Raw genomic sequence first — 26,056 nt, forward strand, 5'->3', positions numbered from 1 at the left:
TATGCCCACTGAGAGAAAAAAGCTTCTGCAAGTGAAAAAACAGGCATGTACCATCTGAAAGAGCCTCTTGTATCCATTCCAATTATACTTATGTCTACCATATCCCTCTACAATTCCCCACCACCAATCAGCCATAACTGATTTCAATACCCTTAGCTGCTTTAGTAGACCATCTAGTGACATCTAAGTGCCACCAAAATAAAAGACATGATCAAGACCATACAGATTACAGACTACGGCTTAAAAACAACTGTTACCTATTAAGCAAAACTAGAACTCCTTGATATGGCAACCTCTTAATCCAGGATGAAGAGTAGAAAAGCAAAATTGTTGACAAACCGAAAAATAAGAATTTAACTTGCATAGTAAACGAATGTTAGTAAAGTTACAGAACTCAATGGATTACAGATACCAGTAAAAAAGCGAAACATCAGTGTTTGGGAAGTTACCTTATTTGAAATGTCAGGAGCATCTGGTGTACATACAGGGTAGACAGTTCTTGAAAAAATCAGGGCTTCAAAATAAAATAAAAAATAAATTCAAAAGAAATCAAAACTATTAATCCTAACAACTGTTTAGTAAAGGATAAAACAATCTTTCCATCCAACAAATTTGAGAAACAAAAAGAGGGAAATAAATTTAAGTTGAATAGAGGTGACAACTGCCTACCCAGAAATCCAAACGAAATCCCCAAAAATTCACGCCCATAAAACCATACAAATCACCAGAGTTGAAAACCAGCGCTACACTGGGATCATCCACACAGTGACGAACTCTGATCATTGTCACTGATCTCCATCTCCTTCCAAAGTCAAAACCCTTTTAAGAAAAAGAGGGTAATGAATATGATAAAGCCAGTAATGAATGGAATAACCCAATTTCTACCGCCAATCACCCTTGCTGAGTGATGATTCATATACTTCCTCATATTTGTTTATGGGTTCCTATGCAACAAAATTTCGACCTAGTACCCAAAAACTGTATCTGCTCATGAGCACAGAGAGGTTTTGTAATAGCCTGTTTTAAAATTTTAGGATAATTTACAAGTTTGCCATAGAATTGGGTTTGTTCACTCGGCCCAAATTCTTGGGCTGTGTTAAGCTTCAATGCCGAAAGTAGTGTTGGACAGCTTCACTAGCCACTGCTAGTGTTGGTGTGAGATGTTATAGAGTTTCTTCTCCGGCATAACTCGGAGTCATACAGCTTGGGTGATGGGGCCTACCATGTTTCTTCACTGGCGTAACCCAGTGTCGTACAGCTTCACCTTCGAGTGATGGACAGGTATTGCCTTCGGGCGACCATGATACCCCTAAGTTGAAGGTGAAGCTGTCCATCACTCGAAAGTGAAGCTGTACGACAATGAGAAAGTATATAAGACAATACACTATCAATAGGCTAAAACACTCTTTTAATTGATCTAACAATAGCCTAATAGGATTAACTAAACCATTAGAGACTGCAACAATGAGAAAGTCTGAAGATTAAAGTTCTAGTTGAATATCTTTGAACCCCTAGGTGTTGGAAACATTTTTAGTAAATTTGTTCAGGAAAATATAGAAACTCATGATGCAATTTCATTGTCTGGGATAACACGTATTTACCTAGAATCCAACCTTAAGCTAACATTTTTCATAAGTTTATTCTTTTTGTTAACTACACTGGAATTTATAAAACAATTTTAGAAAAACTCGAGTCTAGATAATGGACTTTTGTTCCAGTTTAAAATTTTTTGACTTGTGTTCTAAGCAACATAATGTATTCACATTTCAATTGTCAAAGGCATCGCAATATCCCCGACTGAAGATATTAAAAATCAGTACTTCTTCTCCAAGTTTTCATTCAGTTTATTTCACTTGTCCATCGGAATTTTATTCAAAGAAGATTAAATAAAGAGCATGCCAAAGATTAAAACCCCTCATTTCAAGCTTTGCTAATGCACAGCTCTGTTTGGTTTTCTTCTCCATAGACTAGACTGAGCGAGGAGTCAAGTTCCCCAGTGCACCATCAATCTCCCGTTCGAGCAGCCATCACCACCTCACTCGCCACTCCGGCGAGGCACCACCTTGCCACCACCCTCATGTCTCACTCCCTCTCTACACTCTCCCTATTTCCCTCACCTCTTCTCTCGATACTGTGCTCGCTGCACAGAAACAGCAAGGCGACCACCGTAGCCATTTTTCACGGCGAACTACGCCGTCACGAAACCATCACCATTAATCTCGCCACCTAGGCGAGTTTTACCATACTCGAACCCACCCTCTGCAAAATGCCTTCATACCTTCTAATTTCAATTCTTGCATTTCTTGTATGGTATCCATGTCTTGCACATTCAAGTACTTATATACGAAATGAGAATAATAATATAAATCCCACACCCACCTCTTTTTCCCCACTTGAAAAAATCACCTAAAAACCACATTAACCACCATAGTTTAAGAATCCAGACATGGCTCCAAATTTCAATCTAATTAATTAAATTACAGAGGATTCTACCTACCTCATGAAAACAAATATGTTCAGTTAAAGAAATTCCCTAATCACTGCAGTGCATCTTAAACTACTATGTCAGCCATACCAATCTAATAAAAAATCCATGTTTCAATCGATTCTTATTAATTCCAACTCCCAGTATTTCAGCATCTAGATTATAGAAAAATCATAACAAAACAAAACTCAATCTTGGTGCTAAAGCACACTTCGTTAACCTCACCTTCATCAAGACCATGATTCCTGCCATGAGATCTTTCTCTTAATCCAGACTTGGCTTCAGATGCAAGATCAAAATAACGAAGCATTCAGTTCCATTTCTACGCACAGCAAATTAAAAATTGAAATATGTTATAATTTATTCGGAATCTTCATATGTATTTGTAAACACGAAAAATTCCTGAAACAAGAAACAAGAATACGTGCACAAAATATATTTTTTTGTGTTTAATGATTTTGGGGTTACAATCTCTTTGTAATTTGATCCTCTGATTCTATCTTCGTAGGGTGAAGGTTTGTGGATGAGATGTTGATCCAAAGGGCCGTCGGGGCTTGATCTAGGGATGAACAGTTGATGAACGGATCTTCGAGGGCTTTTGGGCTTGATCTTGAAGATTGGATGTATGGATTTCTTCAAGGGCTTTTGGGCTTGATCTTGAAGGTTGATGGATGAGCGGATCTTCAAGGGCTTTTGGGCTTAATCTTGAAGAACGATTGGATGTGTGGATTTGTTGAGGTTGTTGATCCAAAGGGCCGTTGGGGCTTGATCTTAGGATGAACGGATGATGAACACTTTCTTCAAGGGGCCGTCGGGGCTTGATCTTGAGTCGGTGGAAGTTCTTCAAGGGCCGTTGGGGCTTGACCTTTGAAGGAGGATTTGACGAAGAACGAAGAGTGTTTTCTTGATCCTTCGGGATTTGCTTGAGAGCTTTAGAGTTTTGAGGCTTCAAGGTTTTGGTGTGATGTAAATTCCCTTCTTTCTTTCTCTTCTTCCTTTCTTTCTTCCTCTCTAAAATGAATGCCTTGGCTTCCTATTTATAGAATTCCAAAACTTGATTTTTAGATTTAAATAATCAGATGAAATAAATCATTTCTGCCAGGTATTGACACGTGTCCTATTTGATGACCTTTCCAATTTATTTCAATTTTTTGTTGAGTCACACGCTACATGTAAAATTTATGTGACACGTGAGCGTTGAAATTTTAATTATCGGTCAACATTCATTTCACCGAAATTTTGATGTCTACAAATGCCCCCACTTCAAGGCGCGTCGTAGACATGTGCTTGTCACGTGTAGAAGATGCGTTTTGAAGTCCCTTAATGTAGATGTCAACCCAAGGGCCGTCGAGGCTTGATCTTGAGTTCGACTGGAAATTTCTTCAAGGGCCATCGAGGCTTGATCTTGAGTTCGACTGGAAGATTTTCTGGTTTCCTCCAATCGTTGATTTTCCACAAGCTTAATCTTGAACTGGGCTGGAAGATTCTTTTGGTCTCCTCCGAAGGTCTGAACTTACTCCTTTTATCTGGAGTTGAATTTGATTCAAGGGTGGTGAACACTTGATTTTGAATCGGACTTGTGATTTCTTCAAGGGCCATTGAGGCTTGATCTTGAACTGGGCTGGAGGATTCTTTTGGTCTCCTCCGAATGTCTGAACTTACTCCTTTTATCTGGAGTTGAATTTGATTCAAGGGTGGTGAACACTTGATTTTGAATCGGACTTGTGATTTCTTCAAAGGCCATTGAGGCTTGATCTTGAACTGGGCTGGAGGATTCTTCTGGTCTCCTCCGCTCGTTGATTTTCCTTTGTGCTACTCTTGAACTGGACAGCAGGATTCTTTTGGTCTCCCCCCGAAGGTCTACGAGCGGTTTCAGGATATGGCAGGCAAGTACGAGGTGGAGGTGCTGACCTGTTTCTTTGTTCAATCTTTCCAATTCGTATTGAATACGAATCGGAAAGATTGAAGTTTCCTTGTCCCTTCTCTGGCAGTGTATCAACCGTTGAAGATGACTACTCGAGAGCAATACTAGGTAAGCAATCAGGAATAGATTCCAGGTAGTCGGTTCCAGTTCGGAAGACTGACTCCAAGTGCCGGCTGATTGCTTCTTTCACTTTGCCATGCGAGTAAGAACAAGGACAAAGGAAAAGACAGGGAAAAAGCATGATATGAGATACCTTTGCTTTCGAAGAAGCAGCGAATGAATCAGCACATATATTTGTTGTGCTTGTCTCCACATGCTTCGATGTATCATTTTCGCTTGCCTTACTTGCTCCCCTTTGCAGAAGTGGTATTTCCTTATGCAGGTTTAGCATCTTCTCTTGTAGTATTTGTCCTCCGATGCAGGAGTTGAATGCAACCTTTGCATTTAAATGGTGCTTCACTCCTTGGTGGCAACTGCTTTGAGTGGAGGTTCCGACATATTGCTTCATCTGTCCTTGTCTTGGCAGGTGAGAACAAGGGCAAAGGAAAAGATAGGGAAAAAGCATGATATGAGATACCTATGCTTTCGCCCTTGATGATATGAGATACCTTTGCTTTTGAAGAAGCGGTGAATGAATCAGCACATGCTTCAATCTATCGTTTCCTCCTGGGTCATCTGTACTCCAGGCATCTGGTATCTTCAAAGGTTGAATAGGTTTTCTCAAGGGAAGAAGAAGAATTGAGTATTTCGAGAGGCTTTGCTGGGAGTGCGCCCTCAGAGGTGAGGAAGATTTGGGCATTTTCTTCAGGTCTGCCTTGCCATAAGAGACGAAGGTCGACACATATAGGGATTTCTTAATAGCAAGTGGTGGTACCGTTCTTTTACCCTCGTCGACAAACGTCTCTTCGATATCTGAACGACGCATCTTCGATTTCTGAACGACGCCTCTTCGATTTCTGAACGAGCGCCACTTTTGACAAAGTTGCACGCGTTTTCTGAAAAGCAGAGAAAGCGTCGCCGAACTTTGTGCTTGTCGGCTAAAGACGTGTAGTTGCGATGATGACCTCCACGTGTTCTCGACTTTGTCAGATATCTTTTGACAAAGTTGAACGCGTTTTCTGAAAAGCAGCGAACGCGTCGCCAAACTTCACGCAGGAAAATCCGGATTTTTTGAATCGGTGGTCGTGTCGCCTTGGCTTTTTATAACGGTATTGATCACCCCAACATTCACACTCTGAAGATTGCCCATTCTTGAAAAATCTTCTCCGACCCTTTGAAATTTTACTCCATCCCTTCTCTTTGAACACCTTTGAAAAATGACTAACTCATCGAACCTTTGCTTAGATTTGAGTCTCAGCAGCGATCCGGTTGTGCCCCGTCAAGGTAATGTATGGCGCCCTTCTTTTTTATCTTCTAACGGTCCTCTTACAGGTGAAGACTCTGTGATGAAGGACGCAACAACAGCTACGATAGTAGCTAGGAACCTCCTTACTCCTGAAGATAGCTGGCTGCTTTCAGGACGGTCCGATGAGTTGGCCGTTCAAGAGTCCCTCGCTCTCAGCGTTCAGTGTGCAGGCTCTGTATCCAACATAGGCCAACGCCTACTTGCTCGTTCCCGTCAGGTTGAATCGTTGATGGCAGAGGTGGAAAGTCTCAAGCAAGAGATCAAGCAGCTGAAGTATGAAAATAGAAGTTTGCACGTGCTTGCAAACAACTATTCGACGGGCATGAAGAGGAAGCTTGATGAGCTGCAAGAGTCTGAAGGTCGGATTCAAAGTGACCGTCAAAGGTTTTCTTCTTTCCTCCAGAGGCACCTTTTTCCTGGGTCTTCCAGCGTTTGGCCAAGTATTGAGGCCTCGAATGCTCTATCTTCGATGCCTCCCGCTCCTGGAGTTTTGCCACGTAGTGGGGCTTCACGTGAACAACCTTTGTGAAAGCTCCATCTTTTTTTTTTTTTTTTTTTTTTTTTTTTTTTTGATGTGCACACTTGTAATTTCTCGGAGATCAATGGACATCCTTTATTTTATTCAGTGTATTGTGCTAAATACAGATAAAACATATACATCACCAAGATTTTTTTTTTTTTTTTTTTTTTCGGTGGTGCTGATCCACCAAAGATTTTTTTTTTTTTTTTTTTCTTTTCTTTTCGGTGGTGCTGATCCACCAAAGATTTTTTTTTTTTTTTTTTTTTTTTTCTTCGGTGGTGCTGATCCACCAAAGATTTTTTTTTTTTTTTTTTCTTTTCTTTTCGGTGGTGCTGATCCACCAAAGATTTTTTTTTTTTTTTTTTTTTTTTCTTCGGTGGTGCTGATCCACCAAAGATTTTTTTTTTTTTTTTTTTTTCTTCGGTGGTGCTGATCCACCAAAGATTTTTTTTTTTTTTTATAATAAAATTGACTTTCTTTTAATGAAACATTTATTTATTTATTTTGATGTGACTGTACTTGAAGTTTTGAAGTTTCAAGTTGCCTACGTACTCTTCCAAAGAAGAGATCAAGTCATAACGTAGTTCAAATGAGTGATGGTTTTGATGCTGGTTTTGCCGTACACAGTTTATGCTCTTGCGGGCCAGAAGCGTTTGGTGTCGTTAGCAGTTTCAGCTCGTGCAGGCAAGGAGCGTTTGGTGTCACCTTTTAGGCTCGTGTGAACAAGGAGCTTTTTGAATTTGTCAAACGATCTTAGAGAGGCATTCCTTGCAATCTTCATAGCAAGGAGTCTTGACTGAGTGATTGAAGAAGTCTTTGGGGAAGAAATCGCGCATCGTGATGGCAACGGACGATCTTTGTGTCAAAACTTCATCATCCTCAACACTTTCATGTAGCTTTGAAGGTTGACGGTAGCTGCTTTGCCCCCTTTCCGATTGGTGAACTTGTGGAGGAGACCTATGTTTCTTGTGCATTTTCTTTGGAGTGACATAAGTCCATCCTTCAACTTCACTTGACTTGACTGACATGGTTTTGGAGCATGCCCCCAGCGGTTGAGGTGAAGATTTTGAGTTCAAAGAGCCAGAAGTGACGGAGGTATAGTTTGATTTCACCACATCATTAAGATCTAGCTCGATAATCCCTTTCTGAGCCAACTTCATGATGAGATCTTTTAGCACAAAGCACTTTTCCGTCGGATGACTAATGAAGCGGTGGAATTTACAGTACCTTGGACTGTCAGTACGGTTCATATCTTCCGGCCGTTTGCACTCAGGTAGGTCGATCACCTTTTTGTCAAGCAAGTCTTTCAACATGGCAACCACGTCAGAGTCGGGGAATGGATAAGTCTTCTCCTCAAGCTCCTTCAAAGTGCGTCTACGTATCTCTTGATCATGAAAAGCTTCGGTTTGAATCGCCTTGCTTCGTGTATGGGTTTTGACTGGAGTTGTGTTGAGCGTCATTGCTTCCTTGGTGGGTTTCCACGCAGCCTTATCCACCTTGGGCCCCAAAACTTTGTCATTCTTGTAGTCGGCGATCTGTTCTTTCTTCCCATGACGGGTGATGCTTAACTCCATATCATGGGCGCGGGTGGCTAACTCCTCAAATGTTCGTGGTTTGATGCCTTGAAGGATGTAGTGTAGTCCCCACTGCATGCCTTGAACGCACATCTCGATGGCGGAGGTTTCAGAAAGCCGATCTTTGCAATCCAAGCTTAATGAACGCCATCTATTTATGTAGTCGATGACAGGTTCATCTCTCCACTGTTTCGTACTGGTCAGCTCTAGCATGCTTACAGTACGACGAGTACTGTAGAAACGGTTGAGGAATTCCTTTTCTAGCTGGTCCCAACTGTTGATAGACTCGGGTTCGAGGTCAGTGTACCAGTCAAAAGCGTTACTTTTCAGCGAACGCACGAACTGTTTGACGAGGTAGTCTCCCTCTATCCCAGCATTGTTGCAAGTTTCAATGAAATGGGCGACATGTTGCTTCGGGTTGCCTTTTCCATCGAACTGCATGAATTTTGGGGGCTGATAACCCCTTGGCATCTTCAAAGCATCAATCTTCTTGGAGTAAGGCTTTGAGTACAGTGCGGAGTCATGCGAGCTTCCTTCGTACTGTGTCTTGACAGTGCTTGCGATCATCTCCTGTAGCTGCTGGATAGAGAGAGATCCCATGAATGCCGTTGCTTGGTCTAGCTTCGGCTTCTCTTCAACTTTCTCCATTGGTGGCTCCTCTTCTTCGTCGTCTTCTTTCTTTAATAGGCCAATATTTGGGTCGACTTTCACGTCGGGCAGCGCATCTAGTTGGTTGACAAGTGCGGCAATCTGCAAGTCCTTCTCTTCCACAGTCCGTGTGAGCTTTGCGATTGCTTCATTCATCTGAGCTAGCTGCTCCTCGATTGAAGTTGCTCCAGTGGTCATGACTTGCATGGTTGTACTGCCGCTCGAGTCAGTGTCGGAGAGTAGGGACTCTGAGTATTTCCTCGGGCTTTCGTCTTCTTTACCTTCTTGAACCGTGATGTAGAAAACATCTTGGATCTCTTCTTCAGTGCCGTTCTCTTGGGTTTGTTGGCATGAAGATTTGCCAGTGTGGACGATGATGCGCCTCCTTACCTTCAGTGGTCCTTTTGTGTCGACCTCTAGGATTGCTTGGCGCTCCATCCTTGAAGGAATCAAGCTTCGAGCGTCGTCTTTTTCTCCTAACCCATCGAGCTTTTCTTCCTTTGGTGTTGTCTTCCTCTTTCCAAATCTTTCTGAAGCTGATCGTTGCAGAGGAGAGATAGCTGTGTTGCTTTGTTTCTTAGGCTTTAACAACCTTTCAAAAACAGAGCTTTGGGATGTCAGCGCGTTAAGCCTCTTGAAGACAGAGGTTCGGTCTTGACCACCAATACGATTAAGCACTGAAGTTCTGGAGCTTGAATGGCTCATCCTATCGAAGACCGACGTCCGAGGGGAGGGTTTAGGCTCTTCTTGGTCTTGTTCAATGCTCACGCTGATGTGTTGAGCGCTAGCTTTCTTCACTTTGCTTGAAATCTTCACGGGTGCATTTGGTGTGAAGCCAAGTCCAGCTTTGTTGTTGTCAACTCCATAATCATGCTCCTTCAACTTCTTTTGAGTCTCGGTGAGGTCGCGATCTTTGTCGTTGACGGTGTTTGAAACCTTCTTTCCAAGATTTGAAGAGGAAGTAAAGTCATGCCTAGCCTTTGACATGAGTTCGTAGGCATTTGGGTTGAAGCCTTCTTCGGTCCTCTTAGTTGGAAGAGAGCTTGGTTTCACTTTGACGCCATGCTGTGCCTCCAGACGGTTGATAAGTCCGGCGGTTTGCAAGTTTTTCTCCTCTGCAGTCTTTATCAGCCTTGCAATTGTTTCCTTCATCTGAACCAGTTGTCTTTCAATGGAGGTAGTGCCGATAGTCATGACTTGTTCTTTGTTTGAAGTTATGGACTGTGCTTGAATATCTTGAACGGAGACAGAGATGAGAGGTAGAGATAGTCCCACCGGGCGTGCCAAATTTGTAAACACGAAAAATTCCTGAAACAAGAAACAAGAATACGTGCACAAAATATATTTTTTTGTGTTTAATGATTTTGGGGTTACAATCTCTTTGTAATTTGATCCTCTGATTCTATCTTCGTAGGGTGAAGGTTTGTGGATGAGCTGTTGATCCAAAGGGCCGTCGGGGCTTGATCTAGGGATGAACAGTTGATGAACGGATCTTCGAGGGCTTTTGGGCTTGATCTTGAAGATTGGATGTATGGATTTCTTCAAGGGCTTTTGGGCTTGATCTTGAAGGTTGATGGATGAGCGGATCTTCAAGGGCTTTTGGGCTTAATCTTGAAGAACGATTGGATGTGTGGATTTGTTGAGGTTGTTGATCCAAAGGGCCGTTGGGGCTTGATCTTAGGATGAACGGATGATGAACACTTTCTTCAAGGGGCCGTCGGGGCTTGATCTTGAGTCGGTGGAAGTTCTTCAAGGGCCGTTGGGGCTTGACCTTTGAAGGAGGATTTGACGAAGAACGAAGAGTGTTTTCTTGATCCTTCGGGATTTGCTTGAGAGCTTTAGAGTTTCGAGGCTTCAAGGTTTTGGTGTGATGTAAATTCCCTTCTTTCTTTCTCTTCTTCCTTTCTTTCTTCCTCTCTAAAATGAATGCCTTGGCTTCCTATTTATAGAATTCCAAAACTTGATTTTTAGATTTAAATAATCAGATGAAATAAATCATTTCTGGCAGGTATTGACACGTGTCCTATTTGATGACCTTTCCAATTTATTTCGATTTTTTGTTGAGTCACACGCTACATGTAAAATTTATGTGACACGTGAGCGTTGAAATTTTAATTATCGGTCAACATTCATTTCACCGAAATTTTGATGTCTACAGTATTATGAAAGCATATAAACAGATACATTTGAAAACTTATAAAGCTACCTAATTAAGTTGAAAAGTCGCTAATTAAGATCAGGTGCCAGTACATCCAGTGAGCCTTCCAAGGAAAGATGGCCCCGTGGACTTAGACCTTGAAAACTGAGGCTTGTTTTGCCTTGTAATTGTATGATCAGTAGCATTCTTATGGATTGTAATTGTATGATCAGTAGTATCCTTATGGATTCCCAGATGAATCCTCAAAATTTTGTTCTCATCCGTTAGCTTATGCACATGGGACAAAAGCCGCTCAATTGTTTCACACTTCTCCTTGTTTCTCCTTATCAACTCAGCTCGCTGCTGCATATTTCGTCAATGAGCTCCGAGATCTTTTCATGCAACATTTTATCTTTTTCAACCACATTACCATCAGATTCTACACCATGATCAATATTCTCTTTTTCCATATATTCTTCGAAAGTACACAAACCAACCTTTTTTAGGATAGACCAGCATTTTTTTGTTTTGATGGCTCTGATTTTTGCTTCCGTTTTCTCTTTTGTGGTGGTCCGATCAAGATGCACCACAAAAAATTAATTTGAGTGCCTACACAGATGAACATCGCATAAAAATAAAAAATAAACAGCATCAGAGATAAAAAAAAAATAAAAAAATAAAAAAGAAAAAAAAAGGAAGATAATAATGCTAAAAAAATTTTAAGTCAAAAGTTGAAGGAAGCTCTGTGAGTTAATTTTTCGAGAAAAAACATTTCTATCAATGCATTCTCATACAAAAAAATTCTTTAAATACTAATTTCATGCAATCCAGGAGCTAAATGCTTAAATCAGAAAAATTTCTCTAACCAGATACTTTTATATTGCAGTGCAGCAAAGTTTTTCTTGAACCTTGACGAATATCACTAAAAAATTATCCCAAATATATCTCAGAGATTGCAGAAATTCAGGCTATCAATAATGAGACATCCAGAATGTTCTTTATTCGTTTGTCCTCTGTACTTTACCTTAATCTTCTTAGGATTTTAGTTAAACAACTTGCTCCTGTAACAGCTATATTAAAGCATAAATACTCATGGACACTCATCACCAATAGCAAAAAGACACAAAGTATTTTTCCAAAAATCTAAAGATCCCTTTTGTGCCCCAAACCTAGGTCTGTCCTCTCTTTGTCTTCCTTCTTCAGGGCATAATTAGAGATACCAACCAACAGTATAACCAAAAAAATTGCAGTGAGATTTTAAAATACGAACTTTATTTGATATTGCAATGAAATATAACAAAATGTACAAAAATTATTATTTTGGTAAGGGTGAAGGGCTGGTTTAGTCCTTGAACTATCACCTTAATGAAAATTAGGTCCTTGAAATATTTTCGGTAAAATAAATCCCTATTCATTAAAAATTGCTAATTTCATCCCTACTCTTATATTCAAAGCCATTTTATCCAATTTTTCGTCAACTTAAGCCACTTGACACACGTGTAATAACGTCATTTTCTCGCCATGCCCTTAATGTTTCATATAGGGTGCGAATCTAACATCTAATTTACCCTCAAAGTTAACTCCATACACTATTTCTTTATAGAAAATTACCAGTCTACCCTCCAATGTGTATCACATGCAAGTAGCGTGAGTTAAATTGACGAAAAATTGAATATAGTACATTCGAATCTAATTAGGGATGTAATTGGCAAATTGTTATAATTCAAGGACTGATTTTTCTAAAAAAAAAAAAAGTTTAAGGACCTAATTTTCACTCAGGTAATAGTTCAGAGACTAAATTAGCAATTTACTCTTTTGGGAAACAAATAGACAGTGGAATAACCGAAGAAGCTGAACCCAAAAAATAAAAAAACACACACTCACAGTAGAAGAAGCAAACCCCAGAAAATAAAATAAAAGGGTGCAACTTTTATTGGCAGTTGAATGAGTAGACAATAAAAAAAATGCATACTTTGAGTTCAAGACAAACCTCGTACTGTTAGAAATTTGAGACTTGGAGTCGCCCACGGGAAGGGTTTTTTGAGACGATAGTATTAGGCGTGCTGAAGTTAGTTTATGCTTTTAGTTGTAGATTCATATCTAATACTAATTGAACATGAATTTTAGCAAATACGCATAAGAAATAGCAAGAATTAATTTCAGAAATGGGAAAAAATTAAATTAAAAATAGAAAACAAAAGTATCAAAAAGCAGCGTACTCACCATTTCATATAATTTTATCCTCTTCGAAGATCGATCGATTCCAGAAAGACGGAGAGAGGAGGAGGGAGACGACGAAGGGGAGAGGAGGGAGATGGAGGCGAGAGGAGGAAGACGATGGAGGCGATTTACTGTCTGTGTGGTTCTCGCGGGGATTGTGAGATGAAGGGGGTGGCTCTGGGCTCAAGGGCAGAGAGAAAATGAGAGACACAAATGGCTAAGGTTAGAAATGAGAATTCAGGCTCAGTGGCACAGAAGATTTGGAAATGATTTTTACCTTTCAATTTGGAAATGATTCGTGCTGACCACTGTTATGTTCTGTGATTTCTTCGATCACAAGAAATCAAGTTGGGGTCAAATTGTAATAGTTTGGGATCAATTTGCAATTTACAGTTTTTAAGTGGTATTTTATTTTACTAGTTTGTCTGTTAGTGCCAAGTAGCAAGTCACACATGTGTAAGAGCAGTTCCAACGTGTGAAACCTTCCCCTAGGTAATACACTATGCTATCCACCCAGTGAACAGTAACTGCCCTTAATGAACAGTAATCGCATTTTGCATCTCCCCCGTTGCACTTCAATAGCCCTGGCAATAGGCAATAAAATATTAGTATTTTTTTTTATTTATAAAATAATACAAAATAATTTTAATTGTAATTTCGGATAAGATTTTTAATCGTTCTCATTGCGCCACTTGTCATAAAATCCGAAAAGACAATTATTGGGGATGGATTTCCGATAAGATTTTTAATCGTACTCGTTACACCACGTGTCATTATCCGAAAATACAATTATTGGTGATGAATTTCTGATAAGATTCTTAACCAATAACATCGCACCATGTGTCATAATCTGTTTACAATCTTAGAGGATAGTTTTCCATTAGATTTTTAGCGAATGACGACATACCACGTGTCATTATCCGAAAATACAATTATTGGTGATGGATTTCTGATAAGATTATTAATCAATCACGTCGCGCCACGTGTCATAATCTGTTTAGAATCTTTGAGGATAGATTTCCATCAGATTTTTAACGAATGACAGCATGCCGCGTGACATTATCTACAACCTAATCTTTTCTGAATCCTCCATATAATCCACCATCTATCCTCACAAAACTCACACCAATTTTCTCAAGATCTCTATCATTATTCATAGTTTCTGCTCCCTTCTTCACAAAAATTTCTATCATTATTTATAGTTTCTGCTTCTTTCTTACAATGTCTTCTTCTTCGTCAAAGATGATGTGGGAACTCAATCAGCAAGAGGAAGAATTGTTTAACCAATCAGAAGGAATGTTCAATCTTCAGGTGGCAAAAAATGAGAGGGAAGATGATGAGGAGCATAGAAGGAGAGATGACGAAGCAAGAATGGGCAGAGCCTCACATTCCCATCGAGTCATCCAAGCTGTGGGTCAGATCTGCAGGCCCAGCCATTTTGGAAACCTTGATAGAAGCAGGCAACGACAAGCAATGAAACTCTTGGACGATTATTTTGTCCGTAATAGGGCATTCCCTGATACGTACTTTAGACGTCGTTTTAGAATGGAACAACATTTGTTCAACAAAATCATGATTGCTGTTTGCAACCATGATTCTTACTTTGTGCAAAAGAATGATGCTTTTGGTGCTATGGGTCTCCTTCCTCAGCAAAAAATTACTGCTGCCTTGCGGATGCTTGCATATAGAGCAGCTGCAGACCAAGTGGATGAGATAACGAGGATGGGGAAATCAACCATTCTTGAGTCCCTGATGAGGTTTTGCGGAGTAATCGAATCTAACTACACCACATAGTACCTCAGGAAACCTACAAATATGGACTTGCAAAGGCTTCTGAAGAAGGCCGAGATGCGTGGTTTTCCTGGGATGATTGAAAGCATTGATTGTATGCACTGGACATGAAAAAACTATCCAAGTGCATGGCAAGGAGGTTATGGGGACAGAAAATGATCAAAAAGTATCATTTTGGAGGCGGTGGCATCTTTTGATACATGGATTTGGCACGCCTTTTTCGGGGTTCCGGGAGCTCAAAATGACCTCAACGTCTTTGCCCAATCCTCAGTGTTCAACGATGTCCTGCAAGGAAAGACACCAAAAGTCACGTACTGTGTCAACGGACGTATGTACGACGAGCCATACTACTTAGCTGACGGCATTTACCCAAGGTGGTCAACATTTGTCAAAACAGTGCCATGTCTGCGAAGTGTAAGGGAAAAACACTTTGTAAGCTATCAAGAGGGGTGCAGGAAGGATGTGGAGCGTTGTTTTGGTATCCTCCACACTCGCTAGGCGATCGTCAGGGGGTGCTGCCAGATTGTTTGATGTAGAGTCGCTTCGATCCATCATAATGACGTGCATCATTCTTCACAACATGATTGTGGAAGATGAGTATGATTATGATGTCGTTGATGAATATGAGCCAGACACGATGAACAATTCAAGAACACGTATATATTGCGCTCATGACGCCACCAAAGAACCCGTGCAACATGAGCCATTAGAAAGGGATGGACGTTACAATGAATTGGTCATTCAACGATATACTGCACTTCAATGGTCATGTATGCACAATGCTTGGCAAAACGACTTGATAGAGCACCAGTGGGCATTGAAACAAGCTGAAGATAATTAAGTTCATTTAGTGTGTTTGTTTTTATTTGGTGTGTTTATTTAATTTTAGTTGGTGTGTTTTTTTTAGTTCAGCTTTAGTGAGTTTTTTATTATTTAGTATGTTTATGTAATTTTATTTGGTGTGTTTTTGTCATTTGAATAAATATTCTCTTAGTATAAATAACTTACCAGATTCAATAAATTTACTCTTACTTTAAATAAAGTACTAAATTCAATAAATTGGAAACAACATAAAGTACTATATTCAATAAATAATAAATTACAACCCAAAGTGATTGGAAAATTATGGGCTCTGATTACAAAAACTACTCTATTCATCATCACTTAACCAATTTGTGGTGCTAGGATGATCTTCTCTTGTGGTGCTAGGATGATCTTGTCTTGCTCTCGCTTCTGTTGCATGCCTCCTTCGCACCACGTCCGCTTTCTCCGACTTCCAAAAAAAATTAGAATTTGGAGACTTCCCTTCTAAAGGCGTGTTCATAATCTCACGATCTCGTTGAGCCATTCTTTCTTCTCTAACCTATTCCTTTTCTTGCCTAAGTAGCTCTCTTTCTCTCTCATTAGCTTGAAATTCTCTCTCAATAGCTGCAGCTTTTGCCTCCTCTCTAGCCTTATCAGCCTCAAATTTCGCCATTTCTCATGCCAAAATCAATTCATATTGGTGAGCAAGTTCTTCCATGTACTTTGCATAATCATTCTTGAAAGCACTCCCTTTTCTATTTGAAGCCTTCTTACCTTCAGGCCTAATTGGATAACGGGTCAAACCCGACGCTTGTTCAGGGAGGGGCGTTTCGGGCACTTCTTCTGCATCATCTTCATGAACATGCGAGCCATGATCGGGTGTAGAGTGTAGAGGGATGCTGTTCATGAAAACTTCTGGACCGACAAGCACAACTCTGAATTTAGGATAATCTTTGACAATATTCCAACATTCCCACCGGTTGAATGATTTATTTTTGCTTTTAGTTTTGGCACCGTACCAAGCTTGTGCTTGAAGTTGCTACACAATGCGGGAAAAGAAATAATTATAATGAAAATAGGTAACAAATAAATAATACAAACAAATAATTATAATGTAAATTTGGGTATAGTACAAACAAATAAATAATATATTGTTACCTAATCCGAGTAATTTTCCCCACTTCGAATATTAGTACTAGTTTGTGCTAAGGCGTCTCTCCACGTACTAAACGATTGGCTAAGTAATTTCCAATGACTAGACATCGATTCTTTGGTTCTTTTCCTACCCATTCTCAAGATAATTGGCATGAATAAGACTCCACATTTCTCGCAACTGCATCTCATTACCCGTAAGCGAACTATGAGTAACTTCAACCCAGCTAGTACACAACGCAACATCTTCAAGAAGCGACCAATTCGTACCTGCATCAGTAGTCATTTTGTTGAAAAAAATTGGATTGAAACTTTGAGAAAAAGATAGGAATGTGATTGAAAGTAGTTGAGAAAATATGAAATTGTGGTGTAAGGTAGATGATAATGAGAAGGTATTTATAGAAAAGTAAAAACAATTTTTTTTTTTTTTTTTAAATTCAGATTTTTTTTCGGATTTTTTACAATTTTTTTTTAAATTTTTATTCAACTAATTAATCTCTACCGTTGGATATAAAAAAAAAATTTGAATTCCAACACTCCAGATTGTGCCACGTGTCACAACGGTAACTTTTCTTAATTTAAAAACTATTTTTTCTTTTATTTATTTATTTATAAAGTAGATTAATATCAACTGTCAATCTCAGATCGAACAGTTGATGTTAAATCAGAATATTTTTTTTTATTACCGTTGCAAATCGGATAGCCCATTTTAAAGAGCAGTTGAGATCGAACGAACCGTGGGAAGCCATGTGGCTTCCCAACGGTAACTGAGGCACACTGCACCGCGGGCCCCTGGGGTCTAAAATCTGTCGGCTGACGCGCCCCCACGTGCGGGTGAGGCGCACGCACCTGACAGAAAAAAATTTAAAAATGTGACTGACACTAGGCTAACGTCAGCCCTGCGTCAGGTCCACCTCGGGCTCGCGGGCTGGTGATTCCTCACATGCCTCTTGCTCGGGCCTGCCTAGTCCTTCGAGCTCCCAACGCTGGAAGGCTTTTGCCAGGCTATCAAGCCCTGTTTGGTCCACTGTCCCCTGAGCAATCCACAACGGTGGACTTGCTCTAATAGGTTGGCTATATAGAGCCACACTCTCTCTTCCAACGGTTAGAATGAATTTAATATAATTTTATGAAAGCTGAGCTGAGCTCCTTCTTCCTTCTTCTGTTTTTTGTATCTTGCAAGTTTGGTCAAGGTTAAACCGTAGTTGGAAGTTGGTGCTATTAACCCACAATATTGGCTGAATGTCTATGGGCATGGCCTTGCTCCTTAAATCCCGCCATCTTCTCTCTACACTCTCTATCCCTCCCTCCCTCCCTCACCTTCTGCAACACTAGCACATCCCTCACTTATTCAAGTCTATGGTGAATTTTTAAACGAAGAGGTTGCAAATGTAGCGGTAATGAGTGGAAAAGTTTATACTTAATTTTATTAGTATTAAAGTCTTTATCAATTTCTAAGTTAACATTTTGTTTTGACTAGCTCTTAACTTACCAACCGAATCCATCTCCTTTGACTTGCTAGAGTATCTTGGTTGGGAACTCTATCCATTCCCAGCGCCTACTTTCCAAAGACGAAGTTGAGACAGGTTGGGAACTCTCTCTCTTTCTCTCCTTTTGTTTTAGTTCCCAAGAAAGTTGAATGGATTGAAGAAAATGGAACAAAAAGAAATGAAAAAAAATTGAAATTTGTTGGTGCTTCTGTTGATGCTGAATTTGTAATATATTAAGACCCAAAAACTAGATAAATGGCTAACTTTGATATAAATTGATACAGCAAACCACTAGGTCAAAAAACAGTGAGTTTTACCTTAGAGTTTTTGGGGATATCATAATTGATAACCATATCCACTGATCGAATATCCAATCTTGCACTGATAAATTTATCTACTAGCAAGTATATGATTTTTATGCAGGTTATAGGAAACAATAAAACTGTAATGGCATAATTTGTGTATATTTTAGTCATTTGATACATGTATGAGTGTAAAACAATAAAACTGTGAAGGCATAATTTGGGATTTAGGTTTGTATGACAATGATTAGGTTTTCTTTCAGTATCACTTTTCTTACTTGAGATTAAATGTGTATTTCTACATATAGCAGCACAATAGATTTTCTTTTGCTCCATGTGCTTATGTCTATGCAGATAGAGATAGCAATTAGTGTGGTTCAAGCATTAGGAGCAGTATTTCATTCTCAAAGGACTTTGTTTGGATGTGTTCAAGGAAAAGTGAAGTCTTTCAAGTGACAAATTTCTTTGTTATTAGAGGCCTATTTGGTATTTCATGTGTAGTTTGATATTGACCTTAGCTTTGTTCAACTTGTAATACATTTTGACAATATGATTATTTATGAAATTATTGTATTATAGTAAATGTTTAATTTTGTCGATTCTTATATATATTAAAAATTAAAATTAAAATAAATGTAAATTACTGCATCCAAAATTAGCAGTAATTGTTGATGCGAGTCTTCATTTACGATGTACGACATACGACGCATGATGTAATTACTTTCACAGTATTACGACACTCAATAAACGCCGTATCAAATATAAATTACGGCACATAGGTATGCTGTAATTGTTTTTGCAGTATTACGACACTTCACTAATGTCGTATCTAATACCAATTAAGGCGCGCAAGGCATGCCTTAAAGAGCATTTACGACGTGTTTTGCTTAAATTATTCACGGCTACTAGAGAACGTATTTGACAAAACATCTTTTATGACATGGGCTTTTACTGCATGGGGGCTCACGCTGTGAATAATCGTTTACGACACTCTTTGTGCTCCGCAAAAGACCAATTCTATTGTAGTGATATTATGTAACAAATGCTCAATTTTCTTTTGCACTTTTTTATGAATTTCATTTGGATGGGAATGGTTAGGTGACATTACTTGTTACACCAGAAAAGGTCTGGTTTTGGTATAAAAGCTTAACTGCAAAAAGGCATATGAAAGGTATCGTTTAGCTACTAAGAAAGTTTGGGAGGGGTCAAACGTCTTAGGTTGAGATTACATATACAAGGGTGTTAGATTTACATAATGGGTTTACATAATGAGTTGTTCATGACTACATAAACATTGAGAATTTAGCTTATGTCTTTGTGTCCGATGAGGGAATGGTTTTTTTTTCTTTCTTTTTTTCTAGTGTCATTCCATTTTAATCTTAGTTCCATTCAAATGAAGACATTTGAAGAACCTAACATAAAACATCTGTACAAGCAAAACACAGCTTAGCAATGCCAATAAAATCATCTATGATAGTTGATCCAATCCAGGCAGCACGCATGAGGGGTTATTGAAGACAAAGCTACCGAGATCCATATTAAAACTCCAATTTGGCAACTTATGAGCAACACAATTCTGCTCCCTGAATACATGCTTCATGCTTCAACTCAGCTCACATCTACCAATTAACTCATCAATGTTTTGCAACTGCTCACAATTGTATCAAGAGGATAATAATTATCAACCAGATTTTGTTAGAACAAAGTGACAGCAAACACCTCTGTCAATAAAATCTCCTTATCCCAAATTGGCAGAGAACTCCACCCGCACCAATCTTGAACCATCAACATCAAGCTTTCACCTAGTTCTCGACTTTTTGTATGTTTACTACAAGAATGGAATCTAAAGGGCTAGTTGATTTGTAACTCAATACTTGAAAATTAGAAGTCAAATCAATATGTTTATTTTTTATTGTTAACACATTTGCAAATTTGGTTTAAAAATTAAGTACCTGATATTATCCTAATGTAAATATCTTTTGACAAATAAAAAATACACACAAAGGTAATTTTGAGTGGTAATATCCACTCATTTTTACCTTTCACACACCTTTATTATTTTCCGGCTGTCGATCAATGGAGACAGTCAAATGACATAAATTAATAAGTGATGTGTGAGAAGTAGAAATAAGCATGTCAAGAGGCCACAAAACTAAATAGATACCCAAAAATACCACAACACACAAAGTCAGTCAGTACATTTCAGTTGCAAATGAAAATTATAAACACTAGGATTTGCTCTCTCTATCGCTGAGAGATTCTCTGTTATTGATGGCAATGGCAGACAATGGCAGTCGTCTGCAAATGCACAACAGCGAGGAGGAGCTTCTTCTGCTTCAGAGAAGTCAGTTTCGACAACAAGCCCGACCGCAGAAACCTCCTCCGAAACGTTTTGACCCTTCCCGTCTTTAAAAAAGGCCTCTTCACTCACTGCAGCCAATCCCTTGCCAGAAACAGTATTCTCAGGTTTATCCCTTGCCAGAAACAGTATTCTCAGGTTTATCTCACACAATTACGGCTTTTCTGTTTTCTTTTGAGTTGCACGGTCTGTTTGGTTCCCCAGAATACGCAGGAAATTTTTTAAGGTTTTTGAGCTTCTGTAGGGTTTACTGAAGTGAATACTTGACTAGGTTCAGTTCGGTTGCTGATAAATTCAAACAATGAAATTTTGACGCGAATGCTTTTAATTGATTTGAAGAGAAGTTTCTGGGCTAGTTTATTGCTTTTGAATGTTCAAATTGGATCCTATAAATGTGTCTGTGTGATAATTAGATGATTTGTTGCTTGCAGTATGGATGCATGAGAGAATTTGAGGTCCTCGATAATGTTATCATCCCTAGATAAGAGAATTCCCATATATGTGATGATGCCTGTTGATGCCTTCTGCATTGATGGTACGGGGCGTCCAAGGATTAGGAAGTAAGTTTTATTATGACTTTTTGTTGATGAGGCTACGATGCATTTTCATTCTTAATTTAATTGTTATACTCTTTTAAACGACGGAGTATGATTAGCTACAAGATTGCAGCTAACTTCTTTGATCTCTTCCCAATTCAAGTTATATACACGTACGTTTCAAAATGGTTCTAAATTTATTTAGTTTTAATTTAGTTTCCTTTTAAGTGAGACAGAATCTCCTTATATATTGCTCGATTTATTGTTGTTTCAGAATCAAGGCCTTAACTGTAGCTCTGAAAGCACTCAAGTTAGCAGGTGTCCACAGAATTGCAGTTGAGGTTTGGTGGGGAATCGTAGAGCATTTCTCTCCTCTTACCAATGTATTAAAAGCGTGGGGCGTGGGGAGATGTCTGAGGGATAGCCCAGCCTAGGCGTGAGGCGTGAGGTGAAGCCTCATGGGACCTAAATTTTTTAATATATACACTGAGCATACACATATATTATATTAAAAAAGAAAAAGATTATTAATCAATAATCACATTGAGCACACACATATATTATAAATACATATACACACATATATATACATATTATATATATATATATATATATATATATATATATATAAAAAATAGAGGATGAAAAGCGCAAGGAGCACACATATAACAATGCACGTAGACGGCACACACATCGTTTATATAAAAAATAAAAATCAGAAAACAAGGCAGAGAGATGATAGTGCAAGGAAGAGGTATGAAGTAGTTAAAACCCTACCCAAAATTTGGGTTTGGGAGTATTTTAAAAAATAAATAAATAAATAAACAAAAATCCCTTGAGGCGTGCCTAGGCGGCTCCGGCAACGCCTTCCAGCGCCTTCCACCCACTCCCTCAAAACAGAGGTGGCAACCCTCAAGCCCAGCTTCACAGGGCGCCTAGGTAGGCCCTGAGGCGAGCCTTTTAAAACATTTCCTCTTACATATGATTGGTCTCTATATGAAGGCCTTTACAAACTGATTTTTGACTCAGGTTTGAAGTTGCATGGTGCCTTGTCTTTTCACTCAAATGTTAAAACTTCTTCCAGCAGAAAATGGAGTGTAACTCTTCTGCTTTGGATCATAGAGGTTTGTTTTCTCTGCACTTTTGAAATCCCATTTGACTGTTTGGCCTTTTATTGGTAAAGTGCACATGGCTGTACTGGAATGCTTAATTTACCCAGTCATACTCTGTTGTGACAACATAAGAAATATAACCCATTTGGATGACTAGAGATAGTATCAACTTTTCTTCAGTATCCTGCTCTGCAACATGATGTGGTCCTATGTTCCCCATTAGCATACTTGATTTTAGCTTTGATGTGCATAAAAAGTTTATCTTTGCAAAGGGATGTAACAGAAAAACGATAGTTTGGCCTTCATTACATGCCCATCGGTTTGAATCCTAAATTTAGATAAAGAAGTTGACCTCTTCTGTTTTTTTTCCTCCCAGATTGGTGATCAGAATAAGCATATATATTATCGGGACCAAAATGGATTTTCCAATGATGATTATCTTACACTCAGAATTGACCATGTTCCTTTCTTTTGCAGCCGGACTGCTCTCCAATGTTATGAAGATTTCTTGTCAAGTTTTGCTAAGAAATTTGAATCCTTAATTGGAGCTGTGATAGAAGAAATTAGTGTTGGTCTTGGTCCTTCTGGTGGACTTAAGTATGTTACTGTTACACTAGAACCACAAGCATGAAGCCAGTCCAATGATTTCTTATGCAACATTGTTACATTGCTCACACATATATCCTGCACATTCTTTTGGTGAAGGTAGATGGAAGTTTCCTGGAATTGGTGAATTCCAGTGCTATGACAAGTGCATGTATGCTAAAAATCTTTCATTCCTGTGACAGAAATTTGGTTGCTATTGAACTTTTCCTATTTACAGCTTTGCTCCTTCTAGGATGGGCGACCTAAAGATGGCTGCACGCGAGGAAGGAAAGCCTCAATGGGGAGAGAATGGACCACAAAATGTTGGCTATTACAACAGTCTCCCATATGAAGTTCCATTCTTTGAAGAAGGAGAAGAAAGCATTCTTTCTGATTATGGGTGTTTTTTCCTTGTATGAAACTGATGGAAGCAGCTTGCTTTATTATTTCCCATGAAAAATTTCTGCATAACTGAAGCCTAGTGTAAATTGCATGAAATCATTATTTGTATTTCATCCTCGAACTACCACATTGTTTCTTTAGCCAGGAGACACTTTTGTGTAGGTGCCTGTAAACAATATGGGCCTGCAATATATATTTTCAATCATTAGTGGAACTTTTCTTATAACTAACTCTATTTGCTTCTAGGGGTTATACTTGCAGACTGTTTGCTACAGGAGTCTTAAATACTCTTACGCAACATGATTAAAAGTAGATATGTTTTAATGATTTAATATGAAGTCATGACAATGGAATGGGTTCTTAAGAAACTGCACTAAGTTAGGTGCAATTTGATTAAGAGTGAAATGCATTGATGCTTGTCTTCTGGAAATCAAAAAAAAAAATCATCATAGGATGTACTGGTTAGTAAACTAAGGACAATTATGGATGTATAAGTGGAAATTTAAATCATGTATGGTTCTTTATCATGCAATACTTGGCATAACATAATTAAACTTATTGGAAAACAATGTGGAGCTTAGGAGATCTGACAGTGGCTTGACTTGTTGTAGGAATGGTACAGTGGTAGGTTGCTCCATCATGCAGATGATATTCTTACAAGGGCAGCTAACATTCTAAAGAAATATCAAGAATAGAAGCAAACTTCTATTCTATTGGCAGCTAAAATTGGTGGTACCAGACGAGAGCACACTCTGCTGAATTGATAGCTTGATACTACAACAGTGCTCTTAGAGATGGTTATGATCATGTTGCTTCAATTTTGTCTCGTCATGGAGCTGTTTTGCATGTTTCGTAAGATTCTAAGTTTTAAGGTTCTGACTGGAATTTTGTTCATTATCTAACCTGATAATTAGGGTTACTTACACATTCTACCATGTTCACGTACTAAATATTTTAAGGAAAACTAATGAAAATGGATTGAAAACTTTGAGTTTTAACGATAAGATCAAAATAAAGGGTGAAATGAATAGTACCAGGAGCTTTTCGTTAAAGTTCCCAATATTTTATTGCAGCAGCTTAGTAATGATGGATGGTGATAACCCAGCATCCTATCTTTGCAGTTCAGAAGGATTACTCCAACAGGTACGAGGCCTGTTAATTAATAACGCTTCCTTAGCTTGTTGCTTTGTTGGTACTTTTATTTTTACTTTAGAAATTTTATCTGTATAATTCAAGCTTTTAAGTTAGGTAGGACTAACCCATGCAGCTGTGCTAGTCACAGCAGGTCATGCAGGGTCTCTAGGTTCAACATGGGCTTGGAACGGGCCAATATGAGCTTTTTCAGTATTACAGATATTGGGTATTTTTGATCTAATTTTTAGGCTTCTTTTAGTATCTTATAATTCATTCTGAAGTAAATCTTTAGTTTTAATTGGGTTGTCTTGCCCATATATTAAAGAAGAAGCATATGACAAGTTGATCAATAACCATTTTTCTGTTTTATTGAAGTTTGGAATACAATTGATAATTTGATATTACTAAGCAACAAAAATAGAATTGCATCCGTATATTAGTGTCGTACGACTTTAGATTGGCATGGTCTGTCCATTTACACCGGTGGGTGGCGGTAGTGCCTAGTGGTGGCTTCTGTTGTCTACAATTCTATCAGTCAATTGGTTTCTTCAATAAAATGTCTCGCCTTATGCTTTGTTTATTGGGTATATATCATATTATACAATTCCAATGTAGTCGAACATGATTTGATTTGCACCAGATATGGAGTGTTTCAAAGAAAAGGGTACATTTGATCAAGAGAAATACCAATGAAGGATTTGACAGGGTAAGTTCTTCCTTTCCTTAAGAACAAAAGCAAATTTCAGCTACCATTTATTTCTATTAGACATATATTGGATATTGCAAATGTCTTATAACTAGAAACACATGGCTTCTTCTTTTGCCCATTTTGTGTTGTGTGTTTACACGTCTGCATTTCTCTTGCATGTTGGTTTAAGCAAATACATACTAACTATTACCATTCCCAGGCCGAAGATGTAAGATCATTTACATATTTCAAAATGAATGATAAGATATTTAGGGCTGAAAATTGGAGTAATTTCGTTCATTTTGTTAAAAAGATGAGCACAAATTGGTGACGCAGCCAAAAATCCCAACTTAAATAGTAAATTTATTGATCTAGAGTAGCAGCCTCACTGCCCTATAATTTTTTGTCAAGGGCATGTGTAGAAGTTTAGAAGTTTGTCACTTCCTGATATATTGACTGAAATAACTTTGTGTTTCCATGACAGGTGTTCTTGACCTGGAAGTGTAAATTTTTGAAACGGATTTGGTTGGCCATAGAAACTAAATGCTTTACCATCAAAATATGAGAAGAATAATTGGAATTGCAATCTTGGTACTATTGGTCACATTGCCTAGTCAAATACAGGTACAACATTTCAATTTAAGGAATATCCACATATTGTCATATCCGTCACCATACGAAACTAATGTAGGCTTTGCAGATAGAAAACAACAATAAGAAAATGGATCCGAAAATATAGAGAACAAAAAGAACTAAGAGTTCACTCCTTCACAGTCCTTCAAATACCT

At 38.6% G+C, this 26,056-nt stretch overlaps 1 long non-coding RNA gene and 1 pseudogene across 2 annotated transcripts in view; one reads left to right on the plus strand and one right to left on the minus strand.

Annotated features, from left to right (window-relative positions):
- LOC137714737 (uncharacterized) overlaps positions 1-11,169 on the minus strand; it is a 46,592-nt gene extending 35,423 nt beyond the window's left edge. For both annotated transcript variants that reach the window (XR_015960654.1, XR_015960655.1), the window contains exons 1-3: positions 10,763-11,169; positions 2,711-2,807; positions 450-514 (exon numbers count right to left, since the gene is read on the minus strand). This is a non-coding gene — a long non-coding RNA (uncharacterized LOC137714737). The remainder of the gene's footprint in view (positions 1-449; positions 515-2,710; positions 2,808-10,762) is intronic.
- A 9,554-nt stretch (positions 11,170-20,723) lies between these two features.
- LOC137714457 (inactive beta-amylase 4, chloroplastic-like) lies at positions 20,724-26,003 on the plus strand (annotated as a pseudogene).
- Positions 26,004-26,056: the final 53 nt, after the last annotated feature.

Source organism: Pyrus communis, chromosome 3 (assembly GCF_041283825.1).
Source record: "Pyrus communis isolate YQ-2024b chromosome 3, ASM4128382v1, whole genome shotgun sequence".
NCBI classification, from domain to species: domain Eukaryota; kingdom Viridiplantae; phylum Streptophyta; class Magnoliopsida; order Rosales; family Rosaceae; genus Pyrus; species Pyrus communis.